At 41.4% G+C, this 17,036-nt stretch overlaps 1 long non-coding RNA gene across 1 annotated transcript in view; it reads right to left on the bottom strand.

Annotated features, from left to right (window-relative positions):
- Positions 1 to 7,253: 7,253 nt before the first annotated feature.
- The window catches only part of LOC141983939 (uncharacterized), a 28,848-nt gene continuing 19,065 nt past the window's right edge, over positions 7,254 to 17,036 (bottom strand). The window contains exons 2-3 of the long non-coding RNA XR_012638584.1: positions 10,239 to 10,467; positions 7,254 to 7,415 (exon numbers count right to left, since the gene is read on the bottom strand). This is a non-coding gene — a long non-coding RNA (uncharacterized LOC141983939). The remainder of the gene's footprint in view (positions 7,416 to 10,238; positions 10,468 to 17,036) is intronic.

Genomic DNA, 17,036 nt, shown 5'->3' with positions numbered 1-17,036 from the left:
CAATTTGTGTAATATATTTTAGTGTATCATAGCTTCACGCTGCCCTGTGTAAAGGATTCAGATATTATGTGAGTTGAGCCATTGAATTTTCCTAGCATTCTGTAGCTGTACCTATAACTACTTTCTTTGGCAGCAAAAACCAAAATAATTTATTACTGCAGCACCCGATCAGGATAGGGACTCAGGCTGTAGCCTGACAGTTTAGCCTAATATAAGGCAAGGTGCTACAAGAGGAAGAAACGGACAGGAGGGTATGATAGCGCTATGAAGAGGATAATGGTGACAGGAGTATGCGAATATAGACTGTGTAAAGGCATAACTTTTCATAGATTCATAGATACTAAGGTCAGAAGGGACCATTATGATCATCGAGTCCGACCTCCTGCACAACGCAGGCCACAGAATCTCACCCACCCACTCCTGAAAAACCTCTCACCTACGTCTGAGCTACTGAAGTCCTCAAATCATGGTTTAAAGACTTCAAGGTGCAGAGAATCCTTCAGCAAGTGACCTGTTCCCCATGCTACAGAGAGAGGCGAAAAACCTCCAGGGCCTCTTCCAATCTGCCCTGGAGGAAAATTCCTTCCCGACCCCAAATATGGCGATCAGCTAAACCCTGAGCATATGGGCAAGATTCACCAGCCAGATACTACAGAAAATTCTTTCCTGGGTAATCAAATGTTTTTAGTTTACCTCTTCAGAGTACAGGGTACTTACAGAGTTAGTAAAGTAGACATCAGCAGTGTTTACAGGCCATCTGACCAACCTATAGCTTCAGCATAGTTTCTGGCATGATCTATGCACAGGCCTGAGTGTCAGCCCCTTCTGTGATCTAATCCTAGCTGACTTCCTCTGTGGGCTTGGAGAGTCACTTAACTATCACCTGAGTAAGCAGATACATGTCTCAGGTGAGTTACAAATATCTCACGAATTGAATTGTATGCTTATATGTAAATTAAGCTTTTGCTGTTACTAGGGCAAAATATGCCAAGGTTTTTCCCTATCCCTGCCTTGCTTCATCTTACAAGGCCTATTAACTACATACCTCGCTTCCCCCCACCCATATAGTGATGTAGGGGGGAGGGGAAAAACATGACATGGTGAACATCATCACTTACTAGATCCCAGTCCTCCATCTCCTGTCTGTTTTGTCTCTTTAGTCTCAAAGATCATTGGGATGAGGTCCTTGTTTCTGTATTCGTAAAGTACATAGCATGCTTTACACTTTATATACTTCCTGGGGAGGAAATTAAGACAGCAATTGTGGTATTTTTTTTAGTATGTGTGATGGATTTTTCCCAAGGGTGCCTCTTGAAACTGGGGTACCACTGAGCCTGCCTGACTCACCAGCCTGGGCTCCCTTTAACTGTTCTGCTATGAGAAGCTGCAGACCCGTTCCTGGTCTCACACTTTCACCAGCATACAACAGGTAGGGGGACACCCAGCTGTTGTAACATGCAAACAGGCTTTCTGACTAGCCCCTGCACGGGAAGGCTTCAGTTAAGGAACTGCCTAGATACTCAAGTACAATCCCCCCGAATGCAAACCCAAAATTACACCGCTTTGTGCTGCACAGAGAACTGTACAGCATAAGCTTATGCAATTCGTTCCCTCCCTCAATGTGAGCAATATGTAACAGCTTTTAGCCCACCAGTTATGAATGCTACACCCTGGGTTAAGACCAAACAAAACAAAGTTATTAACTACGAAAGGTACATTTTAAGTGATTGTAAGGGATAGCAAACAGATCAAAGCAGATTACCTACCAAATGAAACAAAGAGGCAAGCTAAGCTTAATATACTAAAGAAACTGGTTTTAACTAGCAAATTCTCACCCTAAATATTGTTTTTAGGCAGATTGGAGAGGTTCTTGAAGACAAGCTGCTCTTGCTTGCAGCTTAAAACTCCAGGTGTTTCTTTCACAGGTCAGACACCCTCTAGCTTGGGTTCAGTCATTTCTTCCCCAGTTCAGTCTTAGGTGTTTAAAGCAGTCATCTTGGGTGGGGAGACAGTGAAGAACAAACCACGATTATGTCACTCCCCTGCCTTAAATAGCTTTTACATACGGTGGGAATCCTTTGCCTTCCGGTGTGATTCTCACCCTCGGTCAGTGGAAAAGTACTAATTTTATCATGGAGTCCAGTATCAGGTGACATGATCCTGCAGCTATAACTCAAAGTCTATTTGCAGGGTCTACAGGAAGGCTTTCCAGAAAGGTGGGAGATTAGCATCTCCAAAGATCTATTGTTCTTTCTAAAGGCCCTTTCCAGCCAGCAATCTAGACTGATTGCATTCTGTCTAGTGGGTGTTCCCCAGGTGTAAACACATCTGTAATCACTGCACAGACAATATTCCTAACTTTAGATACAAAAATGATACATGGATACAAATAAGATAATCATATTCAGTAAATATAACCTTTCCAGTGATATCTCTCATGACCATTTGCATAAAATACATTTTAGATATGCCATAGTCACATCATAACAATATCTTATGAAGAATATGGGGGTGTAGTGTCACAGTATGAACCAGAAATTATGTAACTCCACTCTAGAAATGGTCTAACTGGAAGCTGCCCTTAGTTTCTTAATTGTATCTAACAGTATTCTGAAGTGGCAAGGGTATGATCTATATAGATATAACTATAGGCAGAAGATGTGAGCTAAGTGGGGTCAGAGTTAAGGTGGCTTTGTGGAAGCTTAAGTATGAATTTCCTAACTTTCTAATACTGTTGGGCAAGGTGAGGGGAGTTGGCTTGTAATAACAAATGGTAATTTTTTTTTTGTGTTTTTTGTTTTAATTGGCAAATGGTCTTTTAGAAAGTAACCTTTGAGTTTGGCTTGCTGTGTTCTAAACAATATGCAATGGGGATTAACCTTAGGAATTTAAGAATACAACACGGTGGAAATGGCCTACCATTAGTTGGGTTTGGGCTTTTTCCTAATATGCGGCTTCCTAGAAAATGTGCACAAAGAAAATCTGAATCATAAAGTGGCAAACACACAAAGTTTTCAGAGTAAACTTTGCTGATTCAGACTGTGACAGAAATTTGCATCAAGTACCCGTGTTTAAAAAATCCTAAACAATTTTGAGTTAATGAGTCAGACTGGAAAAGTCTCTTCAGATTCAGTGAGTGTTCTGAAATCTTCACCTACCCTTCTGTGAAGTGCAAATATCGGAAAGTTATTTCAATTATTTAAGAAAAGACCACACTTGCTAATAACTCAGTAAAGCTTTAACTTAAATATTGAAAATTCCACTCTGGTGCCAGCACAGTAAGTATCATGGATTGCTGCAATTAAAACCAGTGCCTTAAGTTATTCATAATACTCTTTCTGGGCAGCATTCCCACCTGCTTAATCTTCACTATACAGGCGTTTATTAGAACTGACTGTTGAAAACGCCAAGCTAAATCGGACATGAAAAAAATCAATATGATTCCCTAAACTGCTTTAATATGTCTTTCCTCTTCAGTAATCCCACGCATTACTGATTTATTTGCCATAATGAACATGCCATTCAACTGAAACAAGATTAGCTTCTTAAACCACAGTATTAAGCACAGAGCAACTTTAATACTGCTTTATGTTTCATTGTAATGCTCAGCAGTTAAACTATACGAGTGTTGTCTCTTTCCTTCCTCTGTAATAAAAAGAGTTTGTTTGAGGATTACAAATTGCTCCAGGGTGTTGTTTTTTTTAGATCATATGAAGCAGTAAATTTGCGTATACATTCAAATGAGGCAACCCTCCATCCAAACCTAGTTGAACTGAATTGCTGAGAAGAATTGGCATACAATTTATTATATTCTCTGCAGAATTTTCAAGAGTTAACAGTGATGTAAATGGTTTACATCAAACTGATCTCTGGTAACACTAAGGGGCAGCTAATGGTGCACAGAATATTATCCTGGATTTTATACAACCTTTTGTTTAGAAATTGAGAAACTGTCATTTTAAAAATGTCTGCAATTTACTGTGCTTCAGGAAGTGTGCGATACAATCAGAACAGATATATCTATTCAGAGAGTGGTACAATGATCATTTCAGATACACATGCCTTCAAGATGTAATATTACTGTGCACTGTACATGCAGTGAAGTTATGATATGTTTTGCAATGCCATGCTAACAACTGAAGAATGACCTCATTTCACAAAACACAAGAGAGTGGCCCAAATCCACAAGTCCGTGTACTATATTTGAAGTGAGTAATGCCAGCAGAGCTTGACCTCATATCAAAATGTCTACTAGATATGAGAAACAGAAGCATTGCCAAGCAAACTTTAGCTGCCACCACCTAATCCAGTTTTAATTTTTTTAAAGTTGCATCTTACTTAATAGTTTTGTTTCTAGGAGAATCATTTTAAAAAAAGATTATATTTAACACCCTTATAGGTGCTCTAAGTTTATCTTAAATTTTAATATACAGCTGTTTCTTTTAAGCTGAGGGCTATCAAACTATTTAACTGAGAGACACCCCTGTGCTACACCCTACCTCTAGAGTGGTGGAGAGCAGCTGCTGCCATGTACACAGTAAAATGACACAACAGTTTACAGAGGGAATGATTTAGGACAGTAAAATTCGTGTAACTTTTCAAACTGGAATTTGTCCAGAATGGTGGAGCTAATTCTAGTTTTGCAAAAAGTGCTTTTACAAAAAACAAAAAAAAACCCCACCCCCAAACCTGGCCAGTCAAGGGCTTGGATCTCACCTGACATATGGACCTCTAGCAGTACAGTTTCTCCTACTGTGTCACTCCTGAGCTTTAGTTCAGTAGTGAGCTTGGAGGACAGACTGCCACCCACTGAACCATTTCTACAACTTCCTGCAGCACATGAATTTTCCTTGATCTTCTATGCATGTACAGAGCATACCTGACCCTGCTTAATTTGCATCAAAGCCTGAGGTCATAAGGCTGTGGGCAATCTAGTGAACGTGTAAAACTGCACTTTGCTGAATAGAAAGTTGACAAATTCCATGGGACCCTCCAAATTTAATAGCTGTAAGTTAGGATATTTTAATACTTCCCTCATCAGTCACAACGTTACTGTTTTACAAGGCTGTATTCCTTGCTTGCCGATTTAAAAAGCCAAATCACATTTGGTTAAAACACCAGTACAGTCTCCATAATTCTAAAAATTGCTGTGAATTTTCCAGAGAAACTGTCTGCAGTACAATTTATATTTCCCTTGCTTCAAAAGACCATAATTAGCTCCATATGTTATTTCAGTAGCATTTATAGATGCTGGAGTCAAACTTAGCATATTAAGAACACTTAAATGAGAGCTCTAAATTATCCTGCTGAGTAGATACTCTCTTAAAGATGGAGAACTGGGTGATACGGACACTTTGATCTGCTGAGTGTCATTTCGGGTTTGCCTGAGATGTGTAGCCTAAATGGAATTTGGGAATTATCAACTGGTTGACTGTTTAGATAGCTGTGGTCTCAGAGGGTTATTATTAGAGTGAAAGATCCGATGAGCACATGAGTATCAGCTTAAGCTAATAACGTTTTCCTTTATTAACAATCTTGCTAAATTGAGAAACAATCCAACAAACCCTGCAATATAACAAAATAGAGAGAGAGAACAAAATGTCCAGCACTAGTACTTGCATCACTCATGTCTCCTGGTCATCAGTCCTGCATATCTGGATGTGTCGCCCTGTTTATAGGCAGGGCCACACATAATAATAGGTTACACTGACACCCACAGTAGTCTTTGCATATTCATGATGGGTTCATCCCCTTTTCCTTATCTGTAGTTCTGTACCCTTCTGGTATGATGGTTCCTGTCTCCAATAGGTTCATTAGCATGTACTTCGGCTAGTTACCATCACGTTCTGTGGATTAACGTCTGCAAAGCTTGCTCAGACCCATTTCTCGAGAATTGCCCGAAATATCAATTACTCCTGTTTTGCGATTGCTATTTGCACATGCCTCAGCACTTTACTGTAGCACTTTATCTTATTTGCTAGGGTCACTGACAGGATAGCTACTCATGTCAAGCTAACTAGGCCTTGGCCTAGATTAGTCTGGTTAAACTAATTGTTTTACAGGCCTTGGGCCTGAAGGCCCTTACGTTCTGCCTTAATCAATACTTAGATGCATCTACATAATATGACAAGCTCAAGGTGGTTCTGCCTTAGGAACTTGCATTATGCCTTCTAGCAACGTCTATTTTTTCCCTTCTCTTTCTTCCCCCCACCGCACTCCCCGTGCAATGTATCAAAAACTCCAAATAGGAGCATTCTTAGCAAAAGGAAGTATAGAGGGATTCAAATCAGCCATTGCTGAAGGGTAAAGGAAAAGATCCACTTTAAGGAGTTGCAAGAAGGAACACTGCTTCTTTTTAAATGGACCAGTCTAGAGCAAGATGTCTGCGGTGAGAGAAGAGCCTTCCGGTGGTAGAAGGGGATAGGACATGATGTTGGCTACCACATGTTATCAAAAAAGTGATGTGATGTAGCACTTGCTCAATATAAAATAAAAAAAAAATTAAATTGAATGTGTTTTTATGCAATTTCTTTGCTATAAAGAGAAAACAGATTCCTCAGCAAGTAGTCTAAAGTTGTATCCAGTGTATGAATAACTTCTATGAAATCATAACATTGAATTGTTAATATGAACAAAGGAATCTTTTTCTCAGTTACAGTACATTCCATTGATTTTTTTTCATGGGTTTGCATTGGTGTATCTGACAACAGATTATGACCCAGATATCTGCTTTAACTACTTCTCACTGCAAAAGAATTGCTGGTTAACTACCACACATTTCTTAGAATGTTAGATAAATAGATATTCAAAATCAGAAAAGGCAACGTTACTAGCCATTCAGTTGAATTATTGTAGCCCTGTTTGTGAATGCTGGAGTTCACATTTTGTGTAAAGATCAGGAAATGTGTTCATTTTCTCTTAAATGAAGGTAGAGCACAGGTTTATTGGTAAGCAGTGAGCACAGAGTGTGGATACAAATGGATGTGGATAAAGGAGCAACAGCAGCACCAAAACTGAGCAAGGGCAATGCTGCTGCAGGACTGAGCGCCCCCCCCCCCCCCAAAAATTTGGCTGTGAAAGTTAGAAATGCCTCTGGTCTGCTTTAGCTTGTGCAACTGGGTCTTACACAACACATAACCCCATCTGCCCCTGCCAGTGTTTGTGGAGCTATATTTTTACTAAGATTAACTTTTTTTTTCTTGAACAGTTTCTCCAAAGTACTTAGTACAATCTAGCTTTCAGCACATGTCCCCTTCAGTCTATTGTGACCAGTTCAGTTACGGTTGTCCCCTGCTGTTGGATACCTTTCTGTGGTGCCTGTCAACATGAAGCATGAGCAGTCCCTGTGTGTCTTATTTAAGTGTTTGTGCAGCACCGAGTGCAATTTCATCCTTGAACAAGGTCCTTTGGTGCTCCTGTAATACAAATAACACAGGAGTAGCTGGGTGCTTCAGTACCTAGAAAGATCACCTCCCTTGGAGCTGAAACACAGTCCTCTCTAGGCCACAGCCATTCTGTTTCCTCAAGAGAGGAAGCAAAAATATCCTTCACTTTAGGGGGAATTCAGGGAGGCAACTGTAATCTACCCAAGGGAAATCTGACCAGACTGCTGGGATAAATTCACAAGAAGTTCATGGGATCTAATAGCCACCAGTACTCTGGGACATCACCTCCTACTGGACTGTACCTCCTAGCACGAACATGGGACACTGGTTCAGTGCTAAGCGTGCTGCCTACTGAAGTCTGAGTTCCCTAGGTTGACAGAGTCCAAGAGTAATAGGAGGAGAGGGCTTGAGTACATGTGTGTCTAATGCCAAAGGAATAACTGATAGTGTTAATGATTCGCCATCATTTCCAGTCATACAGATTAAGGCCAGAGGGGACCACCCGATCACAGTCTGATCTCCTGTACATGCCAGGCCACTGCCGCTGCCGCCACCACCACCACCCACCCACTAAACCCAACAATCAAAATTAGACCTGAAGTATTAGAGCCCCCCAGGCACCTAGACTATTGTCTGCCACAGGCACAGAAAAGAAGCAACCAAAATGCACCAATGCCTGAGGCCCCAGCAGTGGCAGGGAATTGATCGAGCTATACCCAGATAATCCTGGCAAATGACCTGTGCCTCATGCTGCAGAGGCATGAAGGATGTTCACAACACTGCCTTCTATGCACACCTCCCATATAAAATTAAACCTGAACCAAATCAATCAAAACAAAATACCCCAAGTGAAGTTTTTACCCTAAAAAGGGAGAAGTGCCAGAGAGACCACAGAGTCCACTGCGGCCTTCACTAGCACTATTGATTTTATATGGTTTTCAGAAACTCTACTGATCGGAGGTGATATAAAACTTAAGCTAGATAAACCCTATGACAAACCCCTTAGCATATGAAAAACTAGCTCATGCTCTTTGTTCTACTGCTATAGGCCTGACAGCATCAAATGTCAAGGGAACAATTTTTACTGCATCACAGGAATTAGCATTGGCACAAGAACTATGATAAGATTATGCTCCCGTCACGCAGCTGATCCTTGTCCCTCTACAGTCAATAGCAAAACTTTCATTTTCCTCAGTGGGAACACGCTGAGGCCCCATATGCAGTGAAACCAATCTATTCTTGTTCACTCTTAAAAAAACCCCAAAAAGAATCCAGTGTCCTCAGCCTAACCTGCAGCTGCTCCGAGGATGTTAAAATGCACTGCCACTGAAACAAAAACTGTAGTTCTAGGCACTACCACAATATAAATAATAATAATTATTAGTTGAGCAAGTAGAGGTGGCATTATCTGTCACATCAGTATTAGTCAGCACAAGCTTTTTGGGCAGAAGGGGGAGGGCACAAGTTGCAAAGAAACCAAAAACTGGAGGAGCAGCATCAACCAAAGCAAACTCAGCCCCCAATGATTTAAATTCATTCTAAAATTAGGCTAAGACACCAGTTGGGCTCCAGCAGAGGTTTGGGGTTCAATAATGATACTCACGACATTCGTTTACCTACAGAAATACCCACTTCTGCTTGTGAATATCACTGATTCAATGATGCACTGCTGTTCACAAGCCGATAAGGAGACGAGAACTTTATATCTGTTCCTAAAGTTAAACTGAGGGGAAAAATCAACTGCTTTTCAACCACAGCTTTAAAGTGGCAACACTTTCGCTTGTCCCCCATGTCAGACATTTTCCTTCTTGCTAAGAATCTCTTTTGTGGCAGTGCAGCTTTTAAATGGCTTATTTGTTGTTGGAAAGTGACTCAGAGTGCCAGGCAAATGCTAGCAGCTGGGCTTAAACCTACAACCTGGTTTTTGAAGATCTAACTGTTTGGAGAAAATTGTCTTCAGAGGATGATCTGTCCCTGTGTCCTCTGCGCCCACAGGAAAATTTCTGGGAGGTCTGAGGTTAGAGTGCACTGCTGAGAGGTGGGTGAGCCCCTATTCAAATCCTTTGTACTCCTCAAGCAGAGGGGGAACTTGAGTCTGGGTTCACACGTCCCTTGTAAATGCTCTAACCACTGGACTAAAAGTTGTAAGAGGCGACCTCTGAAATAGGCCCTGAAGGTAAATGCCTGTCTTCCCCAAGTTTGTGGATTGTTCTGGGGCTTAGGTGGGAGATAGTTATCCAGATGCCTAGAGGAAGGCAGCAGTTTGCATGGCCAGAGACAGAAACTTAGGCATCGAGGGAACTTTTACAGTGAAAATGTAGGCACCAAGTGAGTTTAGGCACCTACAGTGTTCAGCGTGTGGATCACAGTGGAGCATAAAACTGGGGCTTAGGCTCCTAAACTACAGGCTTAGATACTTAAGTCTTGGGTCTAGGTGCCTAAATACCTTTGTGAATTTGGATCTAACTGTCTTATGAACCCAAATACCATTTTCAAAAGTGGCTTAGGCACTTGGGAGCCTAAATCCCATTGACTTTCATTGAGACTTCAGTGCATAAGGCCCAGATCTTCAAAGGTATTTATGTGGCTAAATTTATTTCAGTGGGAGTTAGGTGCCTATATACCTTTGAGAATCTGGGCCTATGTCACTTTTGAAGTGCGAGTTAGGTGCCAAAATCACTTAGGTGTGTTTGACAGTGTCATCCAAGAGACACTGCTATGCTGCATGGTGCTGGAATCGGGGGTTAAATTCTATGACCTGTGTTACGAAGGAGGTCAGACTAGATGATCATAACGATCCCTTCTGGCCTTAAAATCTATGAAAGACATTTATCAGATCCACTGTGCTCTTACCTCTTGGCTTCAGGTGCCTCATCTATCTTCTTGTTAGGTCTGTCATTGGCGGAAACAGCTTTGTACTGTTTCATCAGTGGAAGAAGAGTTTTTATAGTATTGCACTAAGTTTCTGAGAGTTTAAGTTCAACTGCCCTGAACGGGATAGGAGAGGTTCACAGTAGTTTGGGATGGAAAGCACCTAGGTGATCAGGAAGTCTATCCCCCTGCAAGGGCAGGAGGGACTCACCTGAAAGAGAGAATATTGGAAATTAAAATGACACTATGCAACATCTTAGCCAAAAGCTCAAGCAATGATGATACTACAGCCGAATCATTTCACAACCTATAGACATTTTAGAGCACAAAGTTATAGTAACTGTAATATTCAATGCCATTTTCCCCACGCTGCTTACCAAAGGCTCAAACGGAACAACAAATCCAAACATGGTTTTTTTCTTTCTCCTAATAAAATATGCTGTATGTTGAACGTCACTAATTCAGCAAAGCTACCCGCCAAAAATAGACATTGTAAGATTAGGCTGGGAAAATACTAACGATGGCCAATGTAGTTCCTTTGGGCTGTTTAGATATGGAGCTAAAATGAGTTAGGTAAGGAGACCGATTGCAGAGCTTCGTACAAGGCTTTTCAAAGGGAGGGCTAGGAAGGGGTTCACTGACTTTTGCCCTACACCAGTGAAGACCATGGAGCAGGGCTGATAATTTAATTTTTCTCTCTTTGGAAGCATCTGGCCTAGCTATGTAATTTGGATGCAGCACAGCACAATGAATTTCAGTCCCGTCACACTTTCTTTTTTTGGCATGGCTGCTTTCATGGGGCTTGAGCCTGCTCCCATTGAAGTCAATGGCAATACTCCCATCACACTTCTGTGTAGCAGTATCGGGGCCAGATTGTAAGCGGTATGGGGCTGAGACTGTCTTTTTGTTCTTTGTTTGTACAGCACCTAGTAGAATGGGGACCTGGTCTATGACTGAGGCTCCTAGGCACTACCACAATATAAATAATAATAATAGTCATAACTTCCTTGGGCAAAGACTGAAATAATGTTGTGTGAATAGTGATATTATTTAGCACATAGAGCATTTCACATCTTCAAAGAAGTCTGTAACCAGAGGTTGTGTTTAGTAACCAATGCTCCATATATACCTGACTTGTTAGGGAGTGTGATTGTGTACTGCAGTGATAGGGTAGACGGTGGTGAAGGTGGAGCTGGAGAATGGTTTCCTGTGTCCAGTTTTCTTCGTTATACCTCATCATTTTTCCTGGCAGATTTAATAAAAGCGACTGTGTAACACCTGGTGACTCCGAAGGTGTGCTTGCTCAGCGTATTCCAAGTGAGATCTGCTCACTTTAGTTACAAATAAGTAAGATTTTAACCTTTTACTCCTGGTCAACTCTGCAGAACTAACGCACCTCCAACAAAGTGAACTGAACTCCCTTCTGGCTTGTGCATTCTCAACAAAATTGTTAACCAACTTGCTATTGTGCAGGGCCATGTGCACAATGTACCAATGACACCCTCTCATTGATACACATGCAGTTCAAATGAAGGCAACAGCATTGCACAAATGTAACAAAGGTAATAATTTGTGGACAATCAGGTTGCACAATATGACTCAGAGCAGCATTCGGTACTGGTATTAGGGTGACCAGACGTCCCAATATTTCGCTGTTTGTCCCGCATCCCGACCGATGTGTGGTCGGTACGCCATTTGTCCCGATATTTTGCTTCGGCGGCACTCCAGCTTTTCTGGGTTTTTTTTTTTCTGCTTCGGTGGCACTCTGGCTTTTTTTTGTTTTTGTTTTTGTTTTGCTTGGGGTGGCAAAAAACCTAGAGCCGGTCCTGGTGTGGGGGTGAGCCTGTGGCTGCCCCCCCCCCATGTGTCCCGATATTTTGTTCTTGTCATCTGGTCACCCTAACTGGTATTATAGCTGTGAATGTTAGCTTTACTAACCCCCCCTGAGATTTATGATCTTCAGCTGCAGCTATGTCTAAAAATTTGTAGGCAAAATTCTCAGGTAATCAATCATTTGGAAAAATCTGTTATGAAACTGTCTGTGTCTTATTTCTTCAGTGCCTGAACTGACTATCCTGTACATTTATAAGACAAAGGTATTGAAGTCAGGCAAAGCAATCTTGTTCCTTGTTCTCTTTTTTTATAAAAAATTAATTCAGTGTTTGAACTGTATAAAAAAGAGACTGACTCTAAACAGATCAGACTATTGCATGAATGAACTGTAGAATCATGTACATAATCAAAGTGAAGATTAAGCTGTATTCTTTCAGTATTAGGACTTTGTATGAAATCATAAAACATATTCTTCACCGTGGAAACTTTAGAATCCATTCTAATATGACATCAGCTGAAGGTTAACACAAATAGGTATATAGCAACAGCTGTAAGGAGTACAGGTTTTGTGAAGATTGTCTACAATCCTAACACTTTTCCCCCCAAGTACATTTTTTAAAAAAAATTTCAAAGCATATTACTTTTCAGGTGTTGTAGTGAAGAGCAGTAGTGGGCAGCAGCAAGGTGACAAATGAGAGAACTCTATGTGCAAAAATAATATAATTTACTGGCTTTCAGGATCTGGAAAAAATTGGGAAAATTCTAAACTTTATTAGACAAAAAGCTAAGAGAGCCCTTGTTACTCATCAATGGAAAAAAGATATATGCTGCAAGAAGGGAGGAACAAAAGAGGGGGAATTCTAAGCATATGAGTCTCTTGTGAAAAATGACTAATTAAATGACACTGGTAGCTCAACAATCGATCTTATTTTAATGAGAAAATATTTTATGAGCCCTTTGGCTTGCCACATTTAAAAAACAGGAAGGATCAGAGCATACGAATGGACGCTGGGACCTATATTTTTTTATTTCTTAGATGTAAAGCTAATTTCAGGGGCAAATTTCAAAAACAGTGCCTGCGGCGACAATGCCTAGCACTTACAGTCCTTCTGTGTGTTCAAAGCACTGCACAAACACTAACCAGGTCTGAAAAAAGCCCACTGAACTAGGAAAGGAAGTACTGTATTGGGACAAACTAATCAAAGCTGCTGCAGGGAGAAGTGTAAAGCATACCCTCCTACACCAGCAAAGCCAATAGAACCCTATGGAAGTAGAAGCGGTTTCTAACTCTGCCTTTTGGGAGGAGGTTGAATTCTCCCCCAGAGTACTTCTCCCAGTATAGAGCAGTATAACAGGAAGGTGGTGATTGCCTGAAACTTCCCATCCTATTAGCAGATGTTGATTCAGCTGGCAAATGTTAAATGGGTTCTACTGACTCACTGATGCGGGTGGGTCATTATTCCACTTGGATATAAGGGAGGTGGAGGGAGTTGTCCTGAGGAGCTAGGATTTAGGTTGAGCTATTCAGTGGGAGTAAACCTACAAGCAGCCAAGCCTGGGGAGACTGTTAAAGCTGAACTTCACCTTATTGTTAATTGCTGTGTTGATAAAACCAAATCGGGGGAGGGGTGTTAATTTGGACTCCACATAAGGTGTGAACTATCTGAGAGCAAAGTAGTAAAGGGTCATGTTCTCAGGGAGATATGGCATCAACAGGCTTTCTGGCTGCTCTACCTACACCCTCCTTGGTCTACTTTTAGAGCTGTGTTGGCCCCTCATGGTTCTTCCACAAGTCTGAGGGTCACTATGAAAGCTTTGTGCCTATACAACCTTCCTCCCCTTTCCCCCACCAACTGCAGTTTACACCAGCAAGGTCCTCTCAAACCATTAATAGTGGCATGTGATGGTGATGGCCCATAACTTTCATTTTACAGATAGGAAAACCGAGGCAGAGATGTGGAGGGACTTGCCTCAGCCCCCTAGTAAGTCAATGGCAGAGTCAAGATAGAAATTCCTGAGTTGTCCACTCCCAATGTGGTTCATTCCGCCTGATGAGGCTGCCTCTGGCTTGGGGCATCATCAGAAGGCATGATCCTGTAACAGAAACTGCTAGCCTGGATCCCATGGGATCATATTGATGTCAATGCAGGATTGGGCCTTAACCCATGGCTTGCTCTGTCTTTTTAGTGATTTTAGCACAATATTAAGATTGCTCAGCCTGTATCAAGTGCAGTATGCCTCTCTAAAGGAGTTTGGAGTATTCTGCCTCCCCAAGGTCAAAAGTAGCCTGAATTTGCTGACTTTCTGGGCATGCTGCGAAGCCCATCTGTTGGAGTGGGCCTTGGTGGAGGGCTGAGGCCACTCAGAGTGGGATTTCTATTTAGCAGGAAAGTGCAATGGGGGATTTAAGTTGTGTTGGTCATACGACTGGGGATCCAGGTTACTATGGTGCAAAGAGGTGGGTCTGCTTTGGTTAATCTTTACTTTGTATTTCCTGGTTTTGTGTTTTTAAATGTCCGTCGAGCACTCAGAACTCTGGATGGATAACCTTTGATGTGCAGTGTGTATAAGACCAAAATCTAGATAGCTAGATAAAGGGGTAACATTTGTATATTTTGAGAAGAACCAGCTCTGTCTTGGGCAGGGGGACAAGTACATATACAACATAAACAGACATTTCTCAAACTGAGGTGCCTGAACAGCTGCAGGGTAATATTTTTTAATATTTATACAGTGAAAACATGAAAAGGATTAACTAAAAGGAGAAACTTTTGATCTCTTCCACTAATAACCATATCAAAAGCTCTTTTCAATGCCTTTTGTTGAAACATATAAAAGTCATGAACTCCCAGGCTCCTAGTTAAATACATCACAGTTTATGGGCCAAATTGTTGCCCATTGTAAGCAGCACCAAGTCTGAATTTGATCTATATGTTTACAGAGATGCTTGTCTCATCATGGCTGCTATAGGTTCCAAGAAGAAATTGGATGAACTGTTTCAAAAACTGTGAATACCTTTGAACAAAGAGGCTAGTCCACAGCTAAGGTAAACATTACCATGCTAATTACCAAAGGAAGCAGAGGAGTGAGACACCCTGGATAATACCTTAGATGGAGATTTAATAAAAAAGTCTTAATCGGAAAAAAGATATAGGTGAACCCTTTCTAAATACTTAACATTATCTTTTTGGATCTCAGGTTTCAGAATATCAGAGGGGTAGCCGTGTTAGTCTGGATCTGTAAAAGCGGCAGAGTCCTGTGGCACCTTATAGACGAACCGCCGTATTGGATGCATCCGACGAAGTGGGTATTCACCCACGAAAGCTTATGCTCCAACACGTCTGTTCGTCTATAAGGTGCCACAGGACTCTTTGCCAGGTTTCATAGTGGTAGCCATGTTAGTCTGTATCAGCAAAAACAACGAGGAGTCCTTGTGGCACCTTAGAGATGAACAAATTTATTTGGGCATAAGCTTTCATGGGCTAGAACCCACTTCATCAGATGCATGGAGTGGAAAATACAGTAGCAGTTGCCTGGTACTATGTATAAATATACCTGCTACTGTATTTTCCACTCCATGCATCCGATGAAGTGGGTTCTAGTGCACGAAAGCTTATACCCAAATAAATTTGTTCGTCTCTAAGGTGCCACAAGGACTTCTCATTCTTTTTGGATGTGAAATTTCAGTTTGCTATAAACATTCAGCCTTTGGTTTTAGTGTTTATTCAGCCCAAGATGCAATTCTCTCCTTATAAATGAGAAACACCAGTTATTATTATAATGGTAAAACTTTGGTGTCTACTTAAAACAAAATGACACAAACAAACAAAAAAAACCCACTTAATTCTTTCCTCCTGACCTGAACCAAGGGATTCAGATCTGGGAAGAAAAGAGTTTTCCTACCTTGAGGGTTATTTTTTATTGTAGTTGAGTGACTCTGAGAAAGGCAGGACTAACGTTATTATTGTTCCTTGTAGTTTTATTATGGTATTAGCTAGAGGCTTCAGCTGAGGTCAGAGCTGCATTGTGCTCTATGCGGTACAAGCACACAGTAAGCAACAGTTCCTGCCTCAGAGAGCTTACTGTGTAAATAAAAAAGACAGGCAAGTGGTGGGAGGGGAAACCAAAGCACAGAGAAATGAAGTGACATGATCAAAGTCATGTTACAGGCGTGTATACAGGAGTCTGCATACATGTCAGGTGCCAGTAGACGGTTCTCAGGAATCTGTAGCCTAATTGCTAGGTTTTGTTGGACCAACATAATTTCTCGTTATTTACTACAAATGGCTTCTTCTGGCTGCTCTTTACATCATCTTTACATTAACAGAATGGCAGAAGTAAAACAGCTTTGATTACTTTAATTTTCATTGTGGCTGATCAGAGGCATTTCAGCAATGCCTGCGGGCAAGACTCCACTCCTTGCTGCAGGGCAAATGCATGGGGATAGATGTGAAAACTTGCACAAGACCATGTAGCAGGTGAGAACTAGGAATGGAACCGAGATCTCCTGAATTCCACAGTATCATCCTAGTCACTGCACTGCAGTACCTCTCAGCATGGTCTTCTAGCTTGTTCTCTCCTCCGACGTGATGCCTTTGGATCATCCTTAACCTCTCAGGTCAGTAAAAGTAACATTGAACCTTTCACTACAGACTGGATTTAGTATCTCCTTACTCACAGGTGTCCCAGATACAAAACCTAAAAAGGTGTGCAATCTCCTGCATTTTCTCAGTCTTTTGGATGCACCTACCTAAACAATCAGCCCTTGCTGACTTTTGTTAATTTCAAACCTCTCTTTGAGGGAGTCATAGGAGCTTGTTAGCTCTCTGGCCTGAGATCAGCAGTTCCTTTACAAGGTCTCTGACTGAGCTGTCTTTCTCCAAAGCAGAGAGGCTTTGCCCAAAACAAGTGTTACAACCTAGCCCAGTACCACTCTGTAAGTGACTA

Source organism: Natator depressus, chromosome 3 (assembly GCF_965152275.1).
Source record: "Natator depressus isolate rNatDep1 chromosome 3, rNatDep2.hap1, whole genome shotgun sequence".
Classification (NCBI taxonomy): Eukaryota; Metazoa; Chordata; order Testudines; family Cheloniidae; genus Natator; species Natator depressus.
Note: the sequence above shows the minus strand (reverse complement) of the source record. Positions and strands in the feature narration are given on the sequence as shown.